The sequence below is a fragment of the Pelodiscus sinensis genome, chromosome 1 (genome assembly GCF_052426305.1).
Source record: "Pelodiscus sinensis isolate ZL-2025 chromosome 1, ASM5242630v1, whole genome shotgun sequence".
Classification (NCBI taxonomy): domain Eukaryota; kingdom Metazoa; phylum Chordata; order Testudines; family Trionychidae; genus Pelodiscus; species Pelodiscus sinensis.
The window spans coordinates 335521429-335541602 of NC_143052.1; the positions used below are offsets into that span (position 1 = coordinate 335521429).

The following is a 20174-nucleotide window of genomic DNA, read 5'->3' on the forward strand; positions in this document are numbered from 1 at the left end:
AAATCTGTGAAGGACATTTTGTTAACCTGTATAAATTTAAATGTCAGACATTTAAGAGGGCAATTGCTAATAGTAAAATACCTCTGCAAAGCATTGATTTTTAACTGCAGGGAAATTGCTTTAAAGGCCAAGAAAATTCTGACCTTTTCTATATTTTGTTTAACTTATCTTTGTCAGTCACGAGTGGCTTTAGACAAAAAAAAATTTGTATGCTGCTTAATCTGACCAAGACTTGTGTGGAAGGATGAGATAAGAATTACACCTTGAGGATCATGTTGTACTTCTATGGTAAATGTAAAATATCAGTAAGCTCTGAAAGTAGATGACAGAGATAGCAAAAACAATATCTTCTGGCTTTATTTTATCCCACTGCAGAAGTTAAAGACAGGTATTTAAGCCCCAGCCGTAGCTACTGGCCTATGAAAACTCAAAGGACTTCCTGACTCATGCAGCTGCAGAGGCTGCTTCTTCTCTCAGGCTACGTCTACACTACATTCTTTTTCCAGAAAAAGATACGCAAATTGCAAACTGCAATTTGCATACTTCTTTCTGCTTTTTTTTTCTGAAGAGGCTTTTCCGACATTTGGCCCATCTACACAGGGCCAAATGTGAGAAAAACCTCCTCTTTCAGAAGATCCCTTATTCCTCATAAAAGGCTTCTGAAAGAACGCACCTGCTTTTTTTGGAAACTGTTCCAAAAAAGTGGATGCGTTCCCCGGATGTGGCAGAGTTTTTCCGGGATACCTCTGGAAAAGGTATCCCGGAGAGATGTTCTTTCCTCTTGGTAGTAGCTGCATAATGTCTTCTCAGAGATTTTTTGGCCTCCTCTGACCACTCATTTCTACAGGGGTTAGAATGCAACTCCATCATCCCCCTGAGAAACATGCTCAGAGGATGCTGATGTTCAGTCATCCAAGGAAAAATCGAAAGGGTCTTATGTCCTTAAGTCACCTGGGTGTCACAGTAGCATTCTGTTGTTCAACCCAAGAGAAGAAGAGGTCAAAGATGATGATCTTTGGTGATTACGAACAATAATCTCCTGATCAGGTTACTCATAGATAGGGATTAGAGGAAATGGGCCTCCACAACCACTTTCTGTCTCCCTACGAGCCAGGTCTGGTGGTGGAATGTGAGAGATGATTTGAAATAATTCTTTTTTTTTATTTCTGCTCCACATAACAAATACACATAATGCATACAAAAAGGCAGCCATCTCTATTGTCCCTCCACTTTAATGAGGCTGTGCTGCTTCAGTGTTTGTTGATGAAATGCTCAGAATGCCCTTTTAGATTCAGATTTAATAATCTTCTTCTAAGATCTGCAGACCAAATTCCTTGTCTTTCTTATGCTATGGTACATTAGAAGTAACAGTGCTAAAATCAACGGTGTTACACTGGTGTAAAACTGAAATCACTGAAATTACTGTCTGGACAAGCATTTCCAAGTGCTTTAAAATATATTAGAAGATGGATTCTTCCTTTTTGATGGCCCTCAGTTATCCTAGGTGCCATATTTTGAAAAGTGGTGTCTAGTTTTGGATGCCCATCTTTACAAATTTATAGCTTAACAACTGCAGCTCTCATTGAACTGTGCTGAGTGTGCTCAAGACTTCTAAGAATCAGACTTGAATTTTCCAAAGATGAACTCCCCAAAATTGAGGCATCTAAAATTGGAGGCTGCTTTTAAAAATCTGCACCTTTGTGTCTTTGCTTTTCAGATCTTCTGGCTTGCTTGTAAGTTACCCAATTCCAGGTCAGAAGTGTTTTCCAATACCAATACCAGGAGTCTATCTTCAGAGACTGACACCTATCCTAGAAATATGAAACTCTCACAGGCCACGGGAAACAGGTCAATCCTTGCCAACAGACAGCCCCTGAACCTCAAGCAAATTCTTTCTAGTAACCACACAGCACACCTACCCATGCAAACTACGCCACATTAGAGACTCACATAACCATACATCCACTAATGTGATCCATGCCATCAAATGCCAGCAGTGCCTCTCTGCCATGTATATTGGCCAAACTGAACAGTCTCTATGAGAAAGAATTAATGGACACAAATCAGATATCTGAAAAGGCAACACACAGAAACCTGTTGGGGAACATTTTAAGTTGCCCAAGCACTCATTAACATATCTCAAAGTCACCATATTGTTTCAGACCAATTTCACAAGCCAGCTCCACAGGGAGGCCTCAGAGCTTAACTTCATATACAAGTTTGATGCCTTCTACAGTAGTAAGAACAAAGACATTGGGTGGAGAGCTCACTACATTCCACATCCTAATGACATAAAAAATGAAACAATGGGTACAAGAACACTTAGTACCTTCTCTATCAGCTTCATGTAGCATAGACATTCTAATTGACTATTCTTTTCCCTTTTTTTCCTTTTCCCCCCTTCTTTTTTCTTTTCTCCCCTCATCCACTATTTATTTAGAAACTGGACCTTTAATAACTCCATTCATCTGACGAAGTGGTTGTGCCCACAAAAGCTCATGATATCATCTACACGTTTTGTTAGCCTCTGTGGTGCTGCTAGACAATTTGTTGGTTTTTAAGTTTTTCCAATTACAGACTAACACGGTTACCCCTTTGAAACTTTTGACATGTGATTGTCAACCTCATTTTGACTTCAGGTTAAGTGGAATGATTTGGTTTTTTTAATTGCCTGTATCATTGTGGTTTCCCATGACAGAAGCTGACTGCAGTCATTTCTTCAACAAATGCATTGGCAATGAATGTTCACCCATACCTATGGATGACTTGGACTAGGTGCTTTGCAATATTATTCAGTGTTCTATTTGCACGCTTTCTCATGTAATTTGATCACAGTGCCAATACTATGTGTCCCAAGTATTCAAAATTAATGAGTAAGACCCAAAAAATTCATAAGATCAGCTTAAAAAATCATGAAATTCATTAAATCATAAATTTGGGGTATTTGTGTATTTTCTGGTGTTTTAGGGTAATTTGTCCTACTTTTCTTTGCAAAGATGAAGGCTAATAATTTGTGTGTGGATATTTTTTAATGAAAGTTGAGATTCTCATATAATCAAATGTCTAGGTGCTGGGGCTTTAAGAAACACATTGAATATCACAAAACTCATGATTACATTGTGAAAGTTACCAACATTGCATTTTAGTGGTCTGTCTCTTTCTTTGTACAGTAACACATTGGCTTGTTGGACCAACTGCCTAATTCAGTGTGGCAATTCCTGTGTTCCTACAGGCCACTATTAAAGTTTTGCTTTGCCAGAGTCTCTTTTGAATCACTCCTATCACACATATTCTGAGTTCAGAGATGCTGGATTTCAAAGCTTGTGTGATATCTTTGTTGATCAGTTTCAGGGACTCGAATAAATCTGGTAACTTAGATAGGGTATGTCTACCCAGCAAAGTTATTATGAAATTACAGCCCTTATTTCAAAATAACTTTACTAGCATCTACACAGCCAAACCATTATTTCGAAATTAATTCAAAATAGTGGAGCACTTATTTCGAATTTGGTAAACCTCATTCCATGAAGAATAACGCCAAATTCGAAATAGATATTTTGAAATAAGTGCTGTGTAGACACACATATCGAAATAGTGGGCCTCCAGCCTTCCTGGGGTGCCCTGGGGCCACTCCAGCCTCAATCAAGAACATTTCTCTCCCTCCCCTCTCCCCTCAGTATCAACAGCTCAAAAATAAGGAGGATAAAAAAAGATATCTATATTTTGTTAAATTGTGTGATTAAGGGCTGTAAGTCAAGTTACATAAACTCCATTTTGAAGAGCTTTTTAAATAGGATTTTCTTGAGTAATTTAGAAATTATGTTAAAATTAAAGAGCTTGGTGGGATGGATAAAATTAATAGTTTTGATTATAATACTTTTGGAAGTATTAGTAATATGCCTAATACATTGAATACAGCCAGTGTGTATTTTCACAGTATATTCTCAACTGGTAAAGGAAATTATCCTCTTTTAATTTATCAGTCTGAAATTTTGTACCTTGTCCTTTATATTATGTTCATCTTATTAAGAGATTGAACTTTGATCCCTCACTCCTTAATCACACATTTCCAGCTGAACTCAATGGGAGTTTTGCCTGAGTCAGAAACACAAAACCTGTCAGATGTTTCATTAAAAAAGCCATTTGATTTATATTCCGAAGTTGTGATAACCGACTATATCCAATTATTTCTGTAGATTTTTCTTACATCCGAGGGCCTGATTTAAAGTTAGAGTTGCATTATACCAGCTTTAATGCAGCTATCCTACTGGCAAAGTCATATAAAGGGGCTGAGACAAAAGACAGGACTATGCAGCACTTTAAAGACTAACAAGATGGTTTATTAGGTGGTGAGCTTTCGTGGGCCAGACCCACTTCCTCAGATCAAATTGAGTCTCACTTACACTGATTATAATTTTGACTTTTTCAGCCATAGCTCAAAGTAAAATTGGGATCCTAAGGAAACCTATAGTATAACTGTTCACCCCCAGAGGAAGCACTGTGCCTTGCTTACATATAGATATTATGCGTGTTTCCACTGCATTGCTGCTGCCTGCAGAGAGGTGAAAAAGAAGTGAGGACACTCGCACACAAAAACAGGGATTGTTCAAGATCACATGGGCAGGCATTCATGAACCTTCTTTCTTCCCTCTGTGCATCCATTCAGGAGTAACCCGTATCTACCTAATCTATCATTACCCTACAGACAGGAAAATAACAAAGACTCTTTGTGTACACAAAGGTGCATCAATTCCATTGACATCTATGTGGTTTAAAGTGCTTGTCCACTTTAGCTAAGAGGTATACAACTTAGCATTTAGGGCAGAGTAATTTCCTCCCTGTCAATATAGCTTTCAGTCAGAATATTCTTGTTATCTAGCTTGTGCACAAGCATCACTTTTTTAAATAAGTTAATGTCCTCTTTCTAAGGCATCTGATTGGCTTCCCCCAAAGAAATTATAAATGTATAATTTAATGATAGCAATAGAGATTACTTTCGTTGCTATTTGTGTTGCCATTTTGGTGAGCATAATTGTACACTTCTGAAATCCTTGTTCTAAATATGGTAGCAGACCAATCTTCAGTCTCTTATTTTACCAACTCAGTAACAGGGAAAGCTGAGATAGTCAGAAGTTGCAACTTGTTGGCAAAAATTGACAGAACCAGGAACAAACCCTGGATCTCCTGACTTGTGAGGTCCTTTTGAAAGCTCTCTAGGCTAGATAATCATTCTTCACCCCTTCTCTCTACCTTCACTTACCTGAGTAAGTACCTAGGGACAGTCTGGTCTGAACTATCAAATAGTGCAACAGATGCACTTGAGGAAAACTCACATCTTCACAGTTCTTTCAAAACCATTTAAATATTCCCAGGAGATTTGAGAACTATGTAAAACTAAAAATAATTAATGTTGGTATGGAATGATAAATCACTACCCATTTGATGGGGCAGGAGGATGATTTGTGAATAAAACAGAGGGTAGGAAATATAACAGAGGAAGGATGGCTCAGTGGTTATGGCATTGACTTGGGACATGGAACTCAATTCCTGGCTTTGTCACAGACTTCCTATGTGAGCTTGGACAAGTCTCTGTGCCTCAGTTCCCCAGAATAGGGATAATAGCAGAGTGCACAGAGAGAGTGCAGGCTGCGCTGCCTTATGTATTTATATCTGTTTATATTTAGTTGTTGCTATCTGTTTATCCATCGTATGTTCCTGTATACTCCCACCCCATTTACTACAGGATCCAAGCATCTCATCATCTTTCATGATCCTTCCCTGAGTTATACCTGGGAACACCACAGATCCGCCCCACCCTCAGTACAAAGTACCATACAGACATTTAGCATTTATAAGTCTCAGTCATGGTATCTTTCCTTTAGGTTTTGTTTGTTATGAAATAGGAAGCAGAACATCCCACAGCCTGTCTTATTACATTTGCTGTTTGAAATTGGCTAGTTGAAGTAATCAGGGTGATACTCTTAGAGCTAGGTTTTCAGGGGCTCAGCACCCACAATTGGGGGTCTGTTTTCAAAGGAATTCAGCACTCATTAAAGTACATAAATGAGAGTCAGATATTCAGAGGTGTTGCGCCCCCAGCAGCTCCTGCTATGATGCTTCTGGCCAGATTTGAAGGATTTCAGCATTCCAGGGGCTGAGCTCTTTTGAAAAACTATCCCCCAAACTGGTTGCTTCGAAATTTTGACTCTAAGCATTACTGCCACAAGTACTTAATACATTCCTGACAATCAGCTCACTGAAGTGAAACAAAATGAGAAATTACTTTAGCCTTTGTTATAATACACAGTAACAATACTTGAAATCAGCACAGGTTTAAAATGCTTGCCATGCTGCATGATCTACATTACACATAGGTCATCCCGTGTATTGTGTTCATAGACCCATGGAATCGAAGACTTTACAGGTTTGTGCCCTTTGTGTTCTCTACATTTTTAACAGTGAAACTGAACTCTCTGATAACTTCTATTTGATAAGAGAAATACATGAACCCTGCAAAAGCTTAACTCATATTCTTCATTTAAAAGGCACATAGTTGTTACTCCAAAAGCTGCCTTGTCACTAGGGTTGCTTGAAGTGTTATATTGCAACTAATTTATGTGACAGGTTTTGCTTTTATATTTTTTTTTGTCTTGAATGGTTGTGATCAAATCACAGTGTTTATGAATTTGTTCATTATGTGAAGTTTTTCAGTAAATAGACTTGGATTACTTTTCAGCTCTGCGTTGTTTATTTACTACTCAGAGAAAGTATGTAGGTGATTATTTGAAATTCACTACTCAGGTTTTGTGACTAATTACCTAACTGTCATAATATTGCTTTTCTTCCTTGAATGAGCTAACCTTTGTGTAACTACCTCCACATCTATCACAAGCAAAGCTCACTGTGTAAAATGGCTGGTTTCCTTTCATAACTAAACTTATTCCATGTACAGGACAAAAACCTTTACATTTTGTGAATGTTCAAATGTATGTAATGGGAGGGAGCTCCCAGGCTCTAGAGAAGGAGCAGTCTTCAGCCTACTAATAGTGAACTGGAGGAATGAGCGGGGCATTATTTGCATATAGGCTACCCATCGTCCTAATAGGAATGTTCTGGTTGCTTTCGTTTTGGGAGCTTAAGTAATGAAATGTTATCCTTTTAGTGTGGGAAAAGGGCAACAGTCCTGTACTTAATATGCCCTTACTGAGGAATCACAATAACTGAAACCTCAGTTTTGCATAGCTGGACAGTGGACCTGGACAATAGACAAAAAGGAAGAAGAGAGTAGTGGCTTCTGCCTTTTGATGCAGAGAGAATCAGTTTAACTCTCTCTACAATTTAATGACAGACGAGTGAACTCTGATAAAGGACTGGATATGGTATCAAAGAGGTGTTGGCTAGATGCTGCTACAGCATCCCTCTAGAGCAGTGTTTCCCAAATGGTGCTCCGCGGAACCCTGGGGTTCCGCAAATCGAACGTAAGGGTTCGGCGAGAACCCGAACGCTCCCCTCCCCCGCCCATAAAGAGACAGAGGAGCCCGGCGCGCAAAGACGCTGGCTCCTTCCCCGCTCCCCTTTCAGACATCTCCCACGTCCCCCGCTGCCACTCTGCTTTTACCACCGGACCTAGCAGCAGCAACAGCTGCTTGTCCCACTTCTGCCCGATCAACCCAAGATCCCTCTCCCGCGTCCTCTGCTGCCGCTCTGCTTTTACCACCGGAAAAAGCAGAGTGGCAGCGGGGGATGCGGGAGAGGGATTTTGGGTTGATCAGGCAGAAGCGGGACACGCAGCTGTTGCTGCTGCTAGGTCCGGTGGTAAAAGCAGAGCGGTAGCGGGGGACACAGGAGAGGGATCTTGGGTTGATTTGGCATAAGCGGGACAAGCAGCTATTGCTGCTGCTAGGTCCCTTGGTAAAGGCAGCACGTGTGGGGGGGGTTGGGGAGGAGTACTATCAGTACCAAACTCCTACTCACTGTGAGGATCGAAACAAATCCCCATACACACTGTGAGGACACGTGGCTCCTGTGTGTGACTTTAAGTTTAAGAATTCAATCTAATATCAAAATTCCCCATGGATCGTTGGTTAAAAGAAGAAACTTTAAAGAGAAAAATTGAGTACTTCAAACTCCAATATTTTTACTGAAACCAGCAAGGAAAATACTGAGGCAGCTCAAGTTAATTATGAAAAATTTCAGCTGACTAATAAGAAATGCAGGTATTGTGAGGACTATTTGGCATTTGGATTCACAAGCAATGGAAATGAAGATGCTCCAGGTGCCCAGTGTGTAGTGTGCAACAAAATATTATCTAATAGTTGTTTAGTACCTGCTAAATTGCTAAGACATTTTGAAACAAATCATCCAGAATACAAAGATAAAGACATTAGTTTTTTTAAGCAAAAGCTTGAATTGCTTGAAAAAAGTAAACTCTTCATGTCAAAAATTGCCAAATCTGATAATGAAAATGCAACAGAGACATCTTACAAAGTAAGCTATCGTATATCACTCGCCGAAGAAGCACACACTATTGGGGAATCACTCATAAAACCATGTGCAAAAGATATTGTCATGTGTATGTTGGATCAGGAGTCTAGTAAAAAAGTTGAGGCTGTGCCACTATCAAACAATACTGTCACACGTCGTATTCACGATCTTGCTGCTGACATCGAGAAGGAGCTTATTTTTCGGCTGCATTGATGTGATGCACATGCATTACAATTAGACGAGTCCACTGACGTTGCAGGTCTTGCAGTTCTGCTTGTATTTGTCCGTTATGATTTAATAGTTCTATTGAAGAAGACTTACTTTTATGTGAATTTTTGCAAACCAATACGACTTTTTGTGGTTATCTAGAGTTGCGTATCTTGCAGACATCTTTACAAAACTAAATGAAGTAAATCTGTTGCTGCAAAGAAAGAATGTAAATATTTTTAATGCGAAAGACAAAATTTTGTCATTGTCACGGAAGCTACAGTTTTGGATCTCATCTGTAGGACGAAATGATTTGGATTGTTTACCAACTCTGAATGATTTCTTTGAAGAAAATGGATACAAACTTGATGAAGATATTCGCAGCGACATTGCAGATCATCTCCGTGATTTATACACGAACATCATTAAGTATTTTCCAAACATCAATGACAACAATAACTGGATTTGAAATCCATTAAGTTTAACAGAAAAGCCAGTCAGTTTTTCTACACAAGATTATGAAAACCTAATTGAAATCGCTTCAGATGGCCAATTAATACAAAAATTTAAAGAAGTTTCTCTGATTACATTTTGGAGTGACTTATGTCAAAGTCAAGAATATTCATCTTTATCAAGAAACGCAATTCGTCAGCTGTTACCCTTTGCCAGTACATACTTGTGCGAAACTGGGTTCTCGAACTATGCAGCAATGAAAACGAAATACAGAAATCGACTGAATGCTGCGCCAGATATGCGAATCCAACTTTCTAGTATTAAACAAAATATAAAAAGAATTTGCCAAGAAAAGAAGAAAAACCACTCTTCGCATTGAAAACTATGAATATAATTAATATTATTTGATAGTTTTATTTTTTGTACATATTTAATATTATTTTTGTTGAATATAAATGAATGGTGTTATATTCAATATGTTGAATTTAAATGAATGGTGATCTCATGACCGTATTTAGCATCTTATTACTACCAATTGTGGTGTACTGGCAGTCTGTGTGTGTTCGGGTGTGTTTTTTTGGTTTTTTGGTTTTTTTGCTCAACAAACTTAATCACTGGCTAGGGGGTTTCTTGAAATTTTTCTGAGTTTGAAAGGGTTCCGTGGTCAAAAAAAATTGGGAAACACTGCTCTAGAGCAATGGTACAGAGTCATTGTCACAGCTAGAGAGAGTACAAGGTGACACACAGAGACATGGCAAGGTAGTGCTCCCATCCTGACCCACTAACCATTGACAACAAACTGTGAGTGAAAGAAAAAGGGAAACAGAAAGAAAAAGTGGCCAGAGAAGGGGCCATTGAATGTCCACACTGGGAAATTGAGGCACCGGACTACTGCCAAATATACTGTGGCATTGGGTTTTTTCCTTACGCATATAAACATATGTCACGTTGCTGGATCTTGAGGGGAGCAGCCAGATCACTGATGCACCCATAGGTGGGGGTGTTGGCCCCAAAACTGGTATAGAAGGGGGCCATGTGAGGTATTGAATGGAAGTGTATTATCTGATAATCCTATGTACGCTGTTCATGTGTTTGTATATTGTCTGTGTGTGCAATTATTAGCATGTACTTGTATGGACACTGAAGATTTCCCTGCATGTGGTTAAGCATTGGGCAGGGCCGAGCCTGTGGAGCCTGTGGACATGCTAATTACCTGTGGAACAATGGCTCTCAATGGGCCAAGGACACACCCAAAGAATGGGGGCTGTCACCTGAGAGCAGCCAGCAGGGAACAGAGAGAGGCTGAGAACCAGGTGACCTGCTGCATACCAGAAGAGGCCAGGAAGGAGGTATAAAGAGGCCATGTGGTCGATGCCATTTTGTTCTCAGCTCAGCACTTCATCCGAGAGGCAGCACTGCAGGGAGTGAAGAGCCCGAAAGACCTGTGAACCCATCCTGACCCTAGGATGTGCAACAAGAACTTTTAAACCAGCAGCTGTAACATCTCTGCTAGAGCCTGCATCGAGGACTGGGAGATTCAGTGCATGTAACGTACTATTCTTTAACAACCTTACTCTCATGCTTTTCTTTCTTGTGTTAATAAACCTTTAGTTGTTAGATGCTAAAGGATTGGCCCAGCGTGATTTGTGGGTAAGGTCCAGAGGGTAAATTGACCAGGGATCTGTGGCTGGTTTCTTGGAACCGGACAGAACTTGTTCGGGGTAGGTGGGATTGGGTGCTAGGACCCCCCCCCCCACCTGTGTATAGGCCCGGGGCCATCTGGGGCACGGATATTGCTGGGGTGTCGGAGGGGTTTTGCTCGGGAGGCTTCAGGCAGGCTGCTGAAGCGCTCTGTGGGACTGGTTTGTGGCCTGTTTGGAGAGGTCACCAGTCTGGGGGCTGTAAGGAGCCCCGGATTTGAGCAATTCGCCCTGAGCGGACGCCCTCAGTTGTGCCCAGACACGGCCCGGTCCGTCACAACATATTGTCATGTTTTTGTAAGTTAATGCTATGCTCCCTTCTTCCTCTTAAGATGATCATCCCACGTTTTATACAGAGGTGCAAAAGGAAGGTATTTCCCGTGAGGGACACCTTGAAGTGTCATTCAGTTTTTCCCAGGCTTCTGAGTGGGAACTTCAGCTGGTGGTGTTGGTTCATTTAAAGAGTAACCCATAGACATTTTAACCTGGCCCTTTTTGCTGCCAATAAAAAGTGGCTGAAGGGTTTCACAAAAAAAAAAGCTTAAGCTGTAAGAACAGTAAATACAAGAAGTGTAAAAACGGGCCACACATGAACACCCCTTATTGGTATTCTATTTGTGAGCAGGATTTTCCACTATTTGACTGTCCCTACTTGTCACTTTGTTTTTATCCACACTGTTTTAATCAGTTTTTGTTTGCCTCCCACAAGGTAAGCAGAATGGTAGCTAAAGGAAAAATTTGTTTCTTTAACTCCAGATGTTGTTCTTGGCTTTTCAGTGTGTCTTTATCCATTTAATTGTACTAGGAGATTCAATGCTTGGGATTTTATTTGAGTTAATACAATAATCTTCGTTGGTTGGTGTTTTGCTTTTTTCAGTATGTGTGTAATTTGAAGTTGCACCACCCACAGTGTCCCAAGCATTGCCATGCACAGATGCTCAGTGAAATGAACACTTCCATCTGTGGAGATCTAATTAGCCAGAATCAGATTGAAATTTAGATTTTACTTCATTGTACTCTGATGCAGTCTGAAACTGTTATCATGACTGCAAACTGTTGTTGGCTATGTGTGCTGCACTGGTTCTGGACAGAAAAACCTCAGTTGAACTGCCCAAGGGCATCATGAACCCACTTCAATAGTAAAAACACTTGGCTAGGTTTATTGTCAATGAATTATGGTCCTAGTATCCTGTAGACTCCACAGGACTTCTAACAGATGTATGTCCGTTACAATGGACCAATTCAGTGAAAGTCAGGACTTTCCCTCCCCACGTTGGCCAGACAAAGACTCTCCTCTGCATCTCTCTTTTCTATACTGACACAAACAAATTACGTATTACCTTTCTGTACTAGGTAATTGCCAAACCTACACCTGGACCTTTTGGTTCAGACATCCATCACCCTATCCTGTCCTGCCTCCTCCCATCCTTATTTCACGTGGGCTCAGTGTGTTTCTGTTCCCAGTAGGACTGACAACCAACGTGGGCCCTGGGAAAGGTGTGTGGGGGCAGCTGTGCACCCCTTGAAAAGGGCCAGGGCCTGAGGCAGAAGGGGAGGGGCTGGGGGCAGCCAGCTCTCAGTGCCATCCAGACTGTGGTGTGTCCCCTCCTCCCCCCCAGCTCTCAGAGCCACATGGAGCAGTGCAGCAGTGGTGGCTGGATCCCTGGACCCCTTTGAACCACTGGGACCTGGGGCAATTTTCCCTTTCCTTCCCTGTTCCCCTAACCCCCGTCTGTGGGCCTGCCTGTTCCATCTCCATTTGTTTTTGCAGTGCCAGACTTGTTCTTGCGAAGTTCACATATCAGACAGTGAGCCTGTCAGTAGGCATCTGCTTTGTAACAGGGCCTGACATTCACTTAGTGCCTGACTCTTGTGAACTTTGTTTATGGCCGCAGACCTACTTTAGTTTGGGCCTTAGGCTTTACACCAGATTCCTTATACCAGGCCTCATGTCCCAGACTCTCTATTACACAAACAATAGTTTCAACAAAAATTAGTCTTCTGACAGATTGAATATAGTCTGCTCTTCAGGGCAAGCAATTTTTGAAACTGAGAAAGAAACAAATGACATTTTAAATAGTAGCTCAGGCATCTGAAATTCAAATAATTCTACAGCAATTGAGTGTGTACATCTAATAAATGTATATCTTATGACTTTATTTTTGTTATAGCTGTGTTAGAGGTTTAAAATAATATAACTAGTACAGATTATATTAACTATGAAATATATTTATAGAGGCAGATCTGTTGCCATTTTGTGTAATAATATTAATGATGATAATTAATAATACTTAGAATTTCAGTGGCAGATTTCCTCTAAAGATTTCAAAGCGCTTTACACCATGGATTAATAAAGTCTTCGAACAGGCCTGTGAGATGATATAATATTATCTAGTTGACAGATTAGTAAACTGAGGCAAAAAGAGACTGGTTTACCCAAAGTCAGAAGCCATGTTAGGAATAGAAATCAGGAGTCCTGACTCTTTGTGGTATTATAACCATTCAATCATGCGGGTGCAAGATAACTCTTTAGTTTCATTTTAAAGACAAATGGTCACACATTACACTATATGAGTCTGGGTTGCAAAGCACCGTACAAAACCCCAAAGGACCTTTAACAACAATGCACCTCAGTTTATTGGGTTCTTTTTACTATTATGTTTCTCTAGGCCAGATAGATGCATTAAAAAAACCTCCCAAATGTGTGGCCATACTGGCATTGTACACAGGCCACAGACTGAAACTCACAGAGTGGGAAGGAACCCTTTTGGCTGTCAGGGGAACACTGCAGAATGTAATGTGTTTTCTAAATCTAGCTTATCCGCTTCGAAGTCCTGGTATATATTAGTCAGGAAAAGGCCAAGCCACTCTGTGCTCATTGTAAGGTTGCCGCCCTTTATGACTTCTGCCATTGCCCCTTCATGAGCAATAAACATGGGGTATATATTCAGTCTTCCCCAATCAGAAAAGGAAAAAAACCTCATTCTGCAGGGATATGTCTACACAGCAGTTTAAATAACTTTACTAGCGTATACACAGCCAACCACTATTTCGAAATTAATTCGTAATAGCAGAGCCCTTATTTCGAATTTGGTAAATCTCATTCCACGAGGAATAATGCCAAATTTGAAATAGCTATTTCAAAATAAGTGCTCTATAGACACTTATATTGAAATAGGGGGACTCCAGCCTTCCCATGGTGCCGTGGTGGCCACTCGAGCCTCAACCAAGACCACTCCTCTCTCTCTCCCCTCTCCAGAGCCCTTAAAGGGGTTGACTCTGGCCACTGCCAGCTCCAAGCCTGCCAGTCCAGAGCCAGCAGTCATTGCCCCTGACCCAGAGGCCCCAAAACATGAGCCAACAAGCCACTGGCAGCCAGCCCTCCACTGCTCCCAGGAGCAGTCTGCCAGCTCCCAGGAGCCTGCCAGGGCCCAGAGAAGGCAGGTGCCTTCCTGATCCAGGGTGGATATCATGGACCTTATTCAGGTTTGGGGGGAATGCCCCCAACACCCATGATCTCTGCACTAGACAGAGGAACACGGCCGTCTATGGCAGGATAGATGCCAGCCTAGCCACCAAAGGCCACATGCGACCCTAGAAGCAGGTTTGCATGAAAATCAAGTTGATCCGGTGAGACCCTGAGCCCTGAGCTTCCCCTCCCCCTTCTTTCCCTTGCTTCCCCCTTCCAGCTCCCTCCTCCCATGTTTCCCCCTCCCATCTCCCACACCCTCTCTCTTCCCTTCTTCTGCCTCCTTTCCCCAGTCTCACTAGAGTTTCATCTCCCCCCCCCCCAGTTTTGTTAAATAAAGAGAGTTTGTGTTCATGAAAATACATGTATTTTATTTGACATCAGGAAGAGGGATTGGGGGTGGTAAGTGGAAGGACGTCAGGGAGGAATGAGGCACAAGCCCCCAGTGGGGCAGAACCAGGGAGGCTCTTAGTGCTCCTCAGGGTGGAAGCTCTTCCGCAGGGCCTCCTGCATACCGACAGCCCCCTGATGGAGCTCATGGATGGCAGCCTGCAGAAAGCGCAGCCAGGCTCATAGCAACTCGTCCACAAGAAGCACCAGAGTGCCCAGGGGAAGCTCTGGCTCCATGTTGCAGAGAGCTGTCGTGTCCTGAGTGAGGGCAACCAGAGCACACAGAGACAAAATGCTTTGCTTTCCCTCATCGAGGTAGGCAAGCAAGCTTGGAAACGTGAGAACTGGCTATCCAGGGGGTCCCTTTAAGCACAGGCCTCAGATAACCTCAGGCAGCAGCCAGACAAAGTAATTCCTGACCTGATGCCCTGCCTGACCTGGTTCCGGCTGGCCTTAAATGCGATTCAGTGTCCACTTAGTGTGGACACGCTATTTCGAAATAGCAAAAAGCTATTTCAAAATGCATTTTGCGTGTAGACACATTATTTCGAAACAGGCTATTTCAAAATAACGCTGTAGTGTAGATTTACCCCTGGAGATGAAACAGTTGCCCAGAAGACTACTAAATACCACTAACTTCTTTACAGCATCAGGGGGATTCTTCCAAGAGAGACATGAATATGTAGCAAGATCATGTAATAAGGTCACCTCTTTAAAATTGTGAGCAGGCATAGAAGGACTTCACTATAAATGGGAGGTAGTGATCAGTATGCCTTAACATTGAAAATCTGCCTGATCTTAACCCATAAAATGGATCATCTCTTTATATAGGAGGTTTATAATTTGATGGCCTAAACTCATCTCCATTGGTCATAACTTGGGCACTACCAAATTCACAGACATGAAAAACACATCATGGACTATGAAATCAAACCTCCCTGGTGAAATCTAGCTATCCGAGAGGTGGGTAAGTGCATGAGCTGGGGGTGTCCAGCCAAGAGTTCTGACCTTTCACTGAGCTCCAACTGCTAGTCTGCTGGGCTGGGAAGAGATGGGACTTCCTCTTCCCCTCCATGGATGCTCTTGGAGGAGATCAGAGCTGCCTCCAGGTACCTTTACCAGATCTGAAGATTTTCAGCAGCATGGGCCGATCAGATTCAGCTCCACCTCTGTGACTCTCCAATGGCTACAGCGAGCTCTGCAGCTTCAGAGAAGTAGAGTCCTCAGCATTTGTAGACAATCTAAATAACAGCCACATCATTTTATGCATGCAGTGTTGTTGTAGCCATATCGGTGACAGGCTATTAGGGCTGGGTGAAGTAAGTATCTAACCACAAGTGGCCTTTGGTGGGCTGGGGAACACCTACTTAGCATTCAAGCCAACTCAAATTGGGGCCAGAACCCCAAAATCCACAGCCTCAGAATGGATGAGTCACCCCAGGCAGGGACTGTGCCTTGTAGGGGTGGATTTGAAATAGTCTAGTGCTAGGTCTGGAGATTGAAACACCAGCACACGACACTGGCAGAAGAGGGATGCAGGCAGATCGAAACTGAACTGGAGCTGGGACAAGCAGGTGGAGTTTAAACTCCAGCACAACCCTCTTCCACCCCTTGGGCTTACTCTGAAGTCTGTGTGCCACACGCAGCCTCACCTTGTGGTGCCTGTGGAGTGGTAGGAATCAGGTGGAGGGAGCTGGGAGGAGACAAGGCTTTCCATGTCTCCCACCCACCACTCCTCATTGACCACTCATCCGGAAGTTGGGGCCCAACCATTTTCCCTATCTTACGGTGCATCCACACAGCACCCAAAACTCGAAATAAGATATGCAATTTGCGCTATGCAAATTGCCTAGCTTATTTCAAGTGTATTTCGAAATAGCTTATTTTGTCATTTGGCAATGTCTACACAGCACCAGATTCTGAAATAAAGTGCTATTTCAAGCCATCCCTTACTCCTCGGAGAATGAAGTTTACAGGGACAGCAAAATAGCACATCCACTATATTTCAAAATAGCGGACGCATTCAAAAGACGCAGGATAGCTATTTCGGGACACCTCTGGTAACCCAAAAAAACTTTACTGTGTAGATGTACCCCTAGCTATGCCACTGGGATGAGATACTCTTGCCCACAGAAGTTGGTTCAATAAAAGAAATAACTTCACCTACCTGGTCTCTCTAACTATATCATTTTGGCAGCCACTTGTAATGTGTGCAATAGATTTCTTCAACTCCTTAATTAAAACATGTTTTTAACAGGTCATCTGTTCATTACAAGCTATTAAAATCTGTTATAAAATAGTGTTCTTCAGATAGGTTGCAATTATAAAGTCAGCCAATTGCTTTTTGGTCTGCAGTATTATTTTGAGCCCTGTGAGTACCATTTAATTGCCTATTGCACAGTTCATTACTAGTAGCTAAGAAGAAGATTAGCACATTTTAATAAAGTACATGTGATGACAGCTAGATTGTCACGTTTTCTACTGCCCGCTGCAGACTAGTTTTTCAGGTGCTTGTATATTTTGCAGCTGCTACTGTTTGGGGGGAGGGATAGCTCAGTGGTTTGAGCATTGGCCTGCTAAACCCAGGGTTGTGAGTTCAATCCTTGTGGAGGCTGTTTAGGGATTTGGGGCAAAAATTCATCAGGGATGGTACCTGGTCCTGCTGTGAAGGCAGGGGACTGGACTCAATGACCTTTCAAGGTCCCTTCCAGTTCTAGGAGATAGGCAATCTCCATTATAAAAAAAATTTGCAATACATTATGGAAAATCTTATTCCCTCTGGGGCACCTGGCATTGGCCACTATTGGATGACAGGATACTGGGCTAGATGGATCTTTGGTCTGACCCAGTGTGGCCATTCTTATGTTCTCATATTTTAGGCTGTAAGATGCTTAACAGGGATTACATAGAATTTGTCCCTATATGAAATTGGGGAATTTGACATTATCATCACATTATGACATTTCTGTTAGGAGTACGGGAATAAGGATATTTCATTTTCTGTGCTAGGAAGTTCTCTGCCAAGTATTATTAAAGATAGGGTATTGGAGTTAATTAGCCTGTGTCCTGATCTGGTATTCTCAATCCATTGTGCCTAACTATTCAACTTAATATAATTTATGTACTTATTTTTTTAGCATAAACATGAACCACATGTTTCAGTTACAGTTGAAGTCTAACTTCCATTTTGTCCTGCCCTGTTTTTAGTTTCTCAAGACTTCCCCCTAAAGCTATTTTTGGGCTAACATTTTCCCTATTTGGTCTTCAACCCAGAGGTGATATTTTTTGAAAGTTTAAATAAATGAATCCAGCGGGTTTTTTTCAATTAGTCAAATTTCTTCCCCACCACATGCATTTCCCTGGGGTTCTGATCAGAAATGCAGTGCTCAAATAACTCTAAAACTGCTCAAGGTTCCAACTTCTGTCTTGACTAGTTTTATAGATCTTACTTGAGATTTAAGTTTCAGTTTGAAGAAAATTGGTTCAGCAAAGGTGACTTAAGTTGAAAACATAGCTCAGAGGTACCATTAAACTAAAAGCTGAATTGAGTGGCTCTCTTGTGGGAACCAGATAAGTGGTATATAATTTTTAGAAACTCTTGGAAAAAAAAAGATCAGTCTGTGTAGTCGCCAAAGATCTATCCTGCAAGGTGTTGAATGAGACTCTTATTCCCCCTCCTCTTACCACCACCACCGCCACATGGAATGACAGAAGTGGTAGAAACCTCTTAGACCATATAGGGGCTGGGTGGCCCTATGGGCAACACTTCTGCCTCTGGCAGGACCCACAGTTTCACAGACTGTTGTTTGAATCTGACCAAGTGATGAGGGCTTCTAATTGGCTGCAGTTTGTCTTTTTCTCTTAGCCTTAGGTAAGAGAGAAAGAAGGGATTTGTAGAGTGGGAACGCTGGAAAGCTAAATGATGACTAATCAACCCAGGAGGAGCAATAATGAAAGGGTGGGTCAGAGACAGATGGATAGGTAGGAAAGCAATTGGGGACATCTACCCCTCCCCCCGCCACACACACACACGCACTTCCTTCCACGTTTCTGTTTCTGTGTGGTGGGTAGGATGGAGGGGCACTCTTGGGTCAGCTAATGTGCTGCTCACGCAGGAGATTGCTGAAAAATGATTGGTTGAGGTGTGGCATGGTTTTGGCCAATTACTTTTAAAAATAAATAAACTGACTAGATTTTGTCCTTATGTCTCATTTGTCAGTTATTATTTGCCTGGCTCCTCTACTCTGCAGAGTACTTTTATCAATGACAGACCCTGGTCATCCGTGGGCGAGATCAAATCCAGGCCTTCTGTAGCTTAGTGTACAAGCCCCTAGTACATGAGCTTAAAGCCATGTGCCTCTTACCTAAAGCTGTAGCAGACTCAGTAATCTCCAGGTGGTTTAAGTACCACTAGAATGGGGGGAGGGAAAACTATAGCCTATCGGCTGCATCCAGCCCATCAGCAGTTTTAATCCAGCCCTTGAGCTCCTGATAGAGAGTGGAGTTTGCGGTTTGCCCTGCTCCGCATGTGCTGCGTCTCCCTGAAGCAGTGGGATGTCACCTGTAAAGGGGCATCCAGAGAGCTCTGTGACTGACCCCCAAGCACTGCCCCCACAGCTCCCATTGGCTGGGTATTGCAGCCAATGGGAGCTGCTGGAGTGGTGCCTGCATACAGGGGGGACAGTGCACAGAGTCACCTGGACACACCTCTACACAGGAGTGGGTTGGAAGGGGACCATTCTGCTGCTTCCTGCAGCTGCTTGATGAGGAAAGTGCAGCCTTAAAGCCTGCACCCCTTGTACCTCCCTGCACCTGAACCCCCTGCTCCAGCCCTGATTTCCCTCTTGCCTTCTGAATGTCTTGGTCCCAGCCCAGAGCACTCTCCAACATCCCAAACCCCTCATCCTCAGCCTTGCCTCTCACCCGGCACCCACAGCACTACAACTTCCTGCCCCACTGTGGGGACCCCTCCCACATCCTGAACTTATTTCTGGCCCACCCCAGAATCTGCATCCCCCAGCCAGAACCCTCATCTTTCCTGCACCCCAACCCTAATTTTGGGGGCATTCATGGCCCTCTCTACAATTTCCATACCCTCGCGCCAAAACATTTGCACATCCATGCACTAGAAGGGGATGGGTTACATAAGCAGGCATGGGTTACATAAGCACTTGGAGACAGGTACTGTCTCCACTGTGTGCATTTACAGCGCCTAATGTACTCACCCTTGTAGAATTTGATTGAATGTATCTGAATACAAAGAAGCCCAGAATTGTTCTCACTGTGAGGTGCTGAGCTGTTCCACTGGGATTCTGAGATCTCTCCCTCTTCCTAATTGAAGTAAATGAAATTGAAAACACTCAGCATCTCACAGGCTCAGGCCTTAGGACTCTGCACCTTAGCAGATTGATAAGTGAAATACCAACCAAAGTGAGTGGAATGTTGCTGTGGTAATCACAACATTTCATTTG

The 20174-nt window shown here is 42.5% G+C and overlaps 1 protein-coding gene across 16 annotated transcripts in view; it reads left to right on the forward strand.

Moving 5' to 3' along the window:
• The window catches only part of DLG2 (discs large MAGUK scaffold protein 2), a 1584089-nt gene that overhangs the window by 1349067 nt on the left and 214848 nt on the right, over positions 1-20174 (forward strand). The window lies entirely within an intron of this gene.